General features: G+C 45.0%; 1 protein-coding gene across 1 annotated transcript in view; it reads right to left on the bottom strand.

Annotated features, from left to right (window-relative positions):
• The window catches only part of Scrn1 (secernin 1), a 63,522-nt gene that overhangs the window by 33,443 nt on the left and 23,620 nt on the right, over positions 1-6,459 (bottom strand). The gene's annotated exons all lie outside the window — the stretch shown is intronic.

The following is a 6,459-nucleotide window of genomic DNA, read 5'->3' on the forward strand; positions in this document are numbered from 1 at the left end:
TTTTTGAGACAGGAAAAAAGTTAAAATACAAAATGGTTTTATTAATTTGTCCTAGGTTCATTTTTATACACTCATTTCCAACTATTTACAGAGTATCCACTACTCTCAGAGACAGTGACAGTGGCCGTGGGGCATGGACCAGAGACCTAGGGAGTTCTTTCCAGTGACCTCTACTCAGGGGAAGTACAATTCTTGATTTGGGGACAGAAAAGAATTTCAGGACAAGTCCAGTTGAGCTGGAGTTAATTAAGAGATCTTAGAGGCTTAAGCGCAGAGGTTAGTATAAAAGCACTCAAGGAAAACAGAAGACATACTCAAGTGTGGGGTTTACAGTCTAAAGGGAGACTCATACTTCAGTACTGTAGCTGTTGTCAAGTTGTATCTCAAAAGGCTGCTAAGAAGCATTTTTTTCCCTATTTCCTCTAAATGGGATTATAGGGTATCTCTGGGGATGTGGTGAACAGGACTTCAGCCTGTAAGGTAAATCGTGAGCCATATGAGCATCTCCAGAAGTCTATGAGACACCTGGACTGAGCTGGAAACTGCAGATTACGGTGGGTGGTAGAGGAAAGGCTTGACTCAAGCCTGCTACAATTGTGCTTTGCCTTAGTTGTTTTTTCATTGCTGTGAGAGTATCCTGACCAAAAAAAAAAGCAACTTTGTATCCTGACAAAAAAGGGAACTTTGTAGACAAATAAACAAAGGGTTTATCTGGGCTCACGGTTAGAAGGTCCAGTCAGCCACAACAGGAAAGTCCTGATGCAGAAGCTGAAGGCAACTGCTCACACTGTGTCCACAAGCTGGAAATCAGAGAACCGCAGACACTGGGGCAAGCTCCCTCTCCCCTGTCCACACAGTGCAAGACCACAGAACAGAACTCTGTCCACTTGTCTAATCCAGATAGTCCCTCACAGGCATGGTCAGAGGCTAACCCAACCTAGGTACTCCCTCACCAGCATGGTCAGAGGCTAACCCAATCTAGGTACTCCCTCATCAGCATGGTCAGAGGCTAACCCAATCTAGATCCTCACTCACAGGCCTGGTCAGAGGCTTATCTCCTGGGTGATTTCTAGATCCTAACAAGTTTAATAATTGACATTAACTATTGTGGTCCTCAAACATGGTCCACTGCTATTTTAATATGTATATTTGAAATGTATCTGTATAAGGAGTAATGTCACCACACAGGTTGCCTTTACAGCAAATGCTATAAATTACACTGGAATTTCTTTTTTTTCTTTTTTTCTTTTCTTTTCTTTTTTTTTTTTTTGTTTTTTGTTTTTTGTTTTTTGTTTTTCGAGACAGGGTTTCTCTGTGTAGCCCTGGCTGTCCTGGAACTCACTCTGTAGACCAGGCCTCGAACTCAGAAATCCACCTGCCTCTGCCTTCCAAGTGCTGGGATTAAAGGCGTGTGCCACCACTGCCCAGCACACTGGGATTTCTGACTTTCATCTGGCAAGGGACTTCCATCAGAATCCCTCCCTGTGTTCCCTTTGGTTTTTCATTTCTGTCTTGCCTTAAGACAGAAATATACTTACTACTTGTCATATACTTAACTACTTGTTGGATGACATCATGGAGGCTAGTCCCTGCTCTGTGACTGGGAAGGAGCATGCACAAATGGAGACTATCATCAGGATGACTTCCGGACATGTCACAGGGGCCTGTGTATTTCACACACACGGTATCTTGTGACCCTTTTCTGATTAGCTTTATCATGCTTCCTATTCTATTGCGTATAATTGATGTTTTAATTACATGTGCTCTTTTACACAACTGCTGCCTCCTTCAGCGAGGATGTCAGTTCCACTAGTAAAGATGTTGTTGTTGCCTAGCTTATTAACATATCCCGAGGTTGAACTTAGTAATCGTCAATGAGATTTTCTAAGGATTTATTTTTATTTAATGTGTATGACTCTTTTGTCTGCATGTATGCATGTGCAGTGTATATGTTCAGGGCCTGACATAGCCAGCAGAAGGTATCAGACCCCCTGGCATTGGAGTTATAGATAGTTGTAAGCCACCACATGGGTGCTTGGAACTGAACTCGGGTCCTCTATTAGAGCAGCAAGTCCTTAACCTCTCAGCCATCTCTCCAGACATGTCAGTGAATTTTTTGCTGGGAGAGAGAGAGAAGAAAGGTCTCCGAGAGTATAAGAGAGAATATATCTAGTTGGCCACTCTACCAAGCGGGGGACATTTGAAGTAATTTTAAAATGCTCTGGGCAGCGGAAATTTCATGCAGAATTGAGAACAGAAAACCATATGTTCCTTGTGTGTTCACGGTTCAAGAAGATCCCCTCAGTGGCACTGAGAGAAGCTTCTGTGGCAGCCCAGAGCCACAAGGAGTGTATCCCACACTGAATCAGAAGGCCCAGATGGTGTTTGTGGGAGTTAAAATCCATGCAGCCAATCTGACACTGTGCAGGCCAAATTTAGATGATGAAGAAGGAAAGGGATCCCCAAGTGACCAGATGGGTGGCATCAGCTCCTTCAGACTGCTCCAAATCCATCCTATAGGGGAGCCTCCGGGAGCCTGTAACACATGCCCCCAGAGGCCTCCTTGTCACAGGCCACAGGAGCCCTGGCCTGACAAGGGCCCTTGTGTGACAGCTATTCAAGCCCTCTCTGCTTCACTGTCAGTTAAACACAGCTAATCACAAGAATGTCTGAGGGGGGTGCTGGGTTGGGGAGGAGCGAGCATCACAAACTCACACAGCTTAGTTATTCACAGTGCCAGTGGGAAAGTAAACCTCACAAAACAAGGGCCGATTACAACAGATGTGACTAGCTAGGCTTTCTTCAGCCAGCCATCTAGAGCCTGGCTCTGAAGAAGTCAATTTTATAAGTAGAGTCCATGGACCTTGGGAACTCTGCCATAATTAATAAGGGAAAAAAGAAGCAGAAGTGAACTACAGAGGCTTCTCCCCAGGAACACAGATCCAGAAAGCACCTGAAATCTTTCATGGCAAAAGCGGGTGAGCACCCCAAGTCAAAATTCCTAGTTAAATTTATAGTAAAATAAATAACAAGAGTGAAAAGATCAGAGGATAGGGAGGGTATCTTAGTCTGGGTTTCTATTCCTGCACAAACATCATGACAAAGCAAGTTGGGGAGGAAAGGGTTTATTCAGCTTACACTTCCACATTGCTGTTCATCACCAAGAGAAGTCAGGACTGGAACTCAAGCAGGTCAGGAAGCAGGAGCTGATGCAGAGGCCATGCAGGGATGCTACTTACTGGCTTGCTTCCCCTGGTTTGCTCAGCCTGCTCTCTTATAGAACCCAGGACTACCAGCCCAGGGATGGCACCACCCATAATGGGCCCTCCATTTGATCACTAATTGAGAAAATGCCTTACAGCTGGATCTCATGGAGGCACTTCCTCAACTGAAGCTCCCTTCTCTGTGATAACTCCAGCCTGTGTCAACTTGACACACAAAACCAGCCAGTACAGAGAGGTCTCAGAACATTAAGGGCTTGCTACCCAAGCATGAGGATGTGAATCCATTTTCAGCACCCAGGGAATGCTCTCTGCAGCGGAGCACACCTCTCACACTAACACTGGTAAGGCAGAGACAGGGGGATGCCTGCTAGTCTTGCCAAATTGGTAGGCTCCATGTTCAGTGAGAAACCCTGTCTCCAAAAGTTAAGTGGAAATGACTGAGGAAAACACCCGACATCAACCCCAGGTCTCCACATGTGCAAGTGAATACAGTGTGCATGTGCATGCATACGTACACACACACACACACACACACACACACTGTGCACATACACGAACACATACGTACACAAAATACACCACATAGAAGAACCTAAGGAAAGAAATGAGCAGCTTGTCACATAGCCCACAGCCCCTTCCACTCTGCCTTCCATTAAATAGTCTGTCAGTGAGTGTGGCTTCTGGTGCCAGAGCCACAAGAATAGAAGGACACCTGAGCAGAAGGGGGACTTTCCATCGTCAGTCAGCATATGCCTCTCCTGAGGTTTCATTCTCTCAGGTGGCTTCAGGAGGAGACCTGAGGGAGGAGGCAGAGAAGATAGGCCTAGGCCTTCAATAAACCCCACATACAAGGACAGGCACGAGCACTATGTAGAGTCAGCCCTCCACAGTCCTGTGGGGCTGGATAGAAACTGAAAGGCAAGCTCGGCTTCACGGGTGGCTACACCACCCGCGTTCCAGAGCACACTATTTCTGGCCCGTCACCCAGTGAAAGGCCAACACAGACTCACACAATAGGCAGTTCAGCGTGTAAAATGCAGCCATTGTATCTTCCCTACTGTACTCAGATGGGGACCACAGCCCTGACACCACCAGGGAGGACCTTTGTGGGAGAGCTGATGAGTCAGCCAGACTTCAAGGGCAAAAAGAGAAAAGGCTGGAGACTGGCTGACTTGGGAAAGAACTTGGGAAAGAGGCTTGCCTCTTTAAAGCAGGGTTATCCTGATCCCTGAGGCTTTAGGGCGGGGGTTTGTTTTAGCCCAGAGTCACATCTGCTTTTTGACTTCTCAGTGGGTTCTAAAGAAGGTGCTGAAGGCACAGAGGACCACTCTCAGTCACATTTCAGAACTGCCTGGCATTTCCCTGAAACTGTGATAGACCTCTGGGATGGTCAGTGTGGAGACCTGGCCTGAGGACTGGGTTTGGAAAGGGTAGCATGCCAAAAGGAAGCCCTCTACTAAGCCATGCTCTCAAAGCCATGAGCTATTTCAACTCAGAGCTGGCCTTGGTCTTTCAGCTACAGAGAAGGAAACAGAAAGTCATGAAGGTCGGCGTGTAGTCGGGCCAGTGGCCATGAAACTCTTCAGTTATTCTGATGCCACAGTGAACTGTGTTCACCTGTTACAAGAAATTACCTACTGAGTCAAAATTCAGACTTCTATATACACACACACGTACACACACACACACAGACACACACACACACATGTACACACACACACACACACAGACACGTACACACATACCTGTGAAGAGAATCCCTGAAAAGAAGCTATGTCTACAGAGATTGACTGACCATGGAGAACCGAAGCACTGTGGAGAGGTTGGAATGTCACAGATCCAGAGGCTAATTACCTTATCTTGGGCTAGCTCTAGTCTTCCAGAATAGCCATCCCTGCCCACCTCTGTGACGGAACTAACATCTTGTGAATAACATATAGAAACCTTTTAGAATCTATTAGCTTAGCAGACCTCTAGCTTCCACCAATCCAAACATTAAGAATGTCATCAGATAACATCCTGAGACTATAGAAAAGCTTCTACCATCTTGTTGTAACCACCTCTCTGATATACCTACCAAGTTTAAAAGTTGTATTTTAAACTTGCCTTGATTCATAACTTTGTTTTTTCTGTAAAACTATAAGACTTCATGGAACTGTTTCCACGTTGGAACATGGAATTTAAGGTAACCTAAGTATGTGTTCGTAGGTCATGGTCACTCAGAGTTTTGGCTCCAGAATAAACCCTCTTTTAATTTCCTTTAAGATAAGAGCTGCAGTTTTTGCATCCACACGCCTCACAACAGAAATTATAGTCTCCATCTAAACAATGCTCCTAACAATGCATGAGTCAACATCCATTTATTTCTACTCTTCTCATAAATATTTTCCCTGGGGAGGAAGAGAGACAATTTACCAAAAGCTCATCCCAAGTCACGGAGGTTAAACAGCCTCACTGAGGCTACTGTGCCTTGTAAGTCCTCCATGTTTAAAACAAAATGAGCCTTCCAAAGAATAAACAAGGGAAACAACAAACTGCAAAATAACGGAGACTGAGATTCATTACCAAGCAGCACTAGGCTCAGGATGTATTAGGTATTAAATCTAACTTTGCTATTAACATTTATTTTCATGGGCACCAAGTATAAACATGAACTTTACTAAAAATTCATTTTTTTTTATGAAACAATATTCTAATGTTGGTACAATGCTTTCCTAAATAGAAGATCTGTTCATAGAATGTGTGTCCACGGACATATATGCATACGCAGAGACACACATACACAGTACAACATAACCCAGGGAGTTGTTTATCTGCTTCCTCTCCCCATCCAAGAAGCGTTGCATATATGCTTCCCCTAAGACAGAGATGAGACATGAGATTCACAGCAATACAACATCCCCAGTCAGCTCAGAGGTCTTTCAAAGATAAATACAGGTGCTGACTTCAGTGGTACGTATGGTAAAATTAGAGTCACATGGAGATTAGCACAGTCCTTTGTTGAGGTTTTGTCCTTTACTGTCTATTGTAATGCTAAGTGCAGGCCCCCAAGACCTAGAGTCTGCAAGTTGCCCTTGTGACTCTGCCCCCAAGTTAATTCTGATTGGTGGATTGGACAGCCAATAGTTGGGCAGAAGACACATAGATGGGGTTTAGGTTTCGAGAGCTTGGGGGGAGAGGAGGACCACAAGAAAGAAAGAAGAGTGTCCATGGGTTAAGAGGAGAGAGAGAGAGA

This window comes from Mastomys coucha, unplaced genomic scaffold (assembly GCF_008632895.1).
Source record: "Mastomys coucha isolate ucsf_1 unplaced genomic scaffold, UCSF_Mcou_1 pScaffold20, whole genome shotgun sequence".
Classification (NCBI taxonomy): domain Eukaryota; kingdom Metazoa; phylum Chordata; class Mammalia; order Rodentia; family Muridae; genus Mastomys; species Mastomys coucha.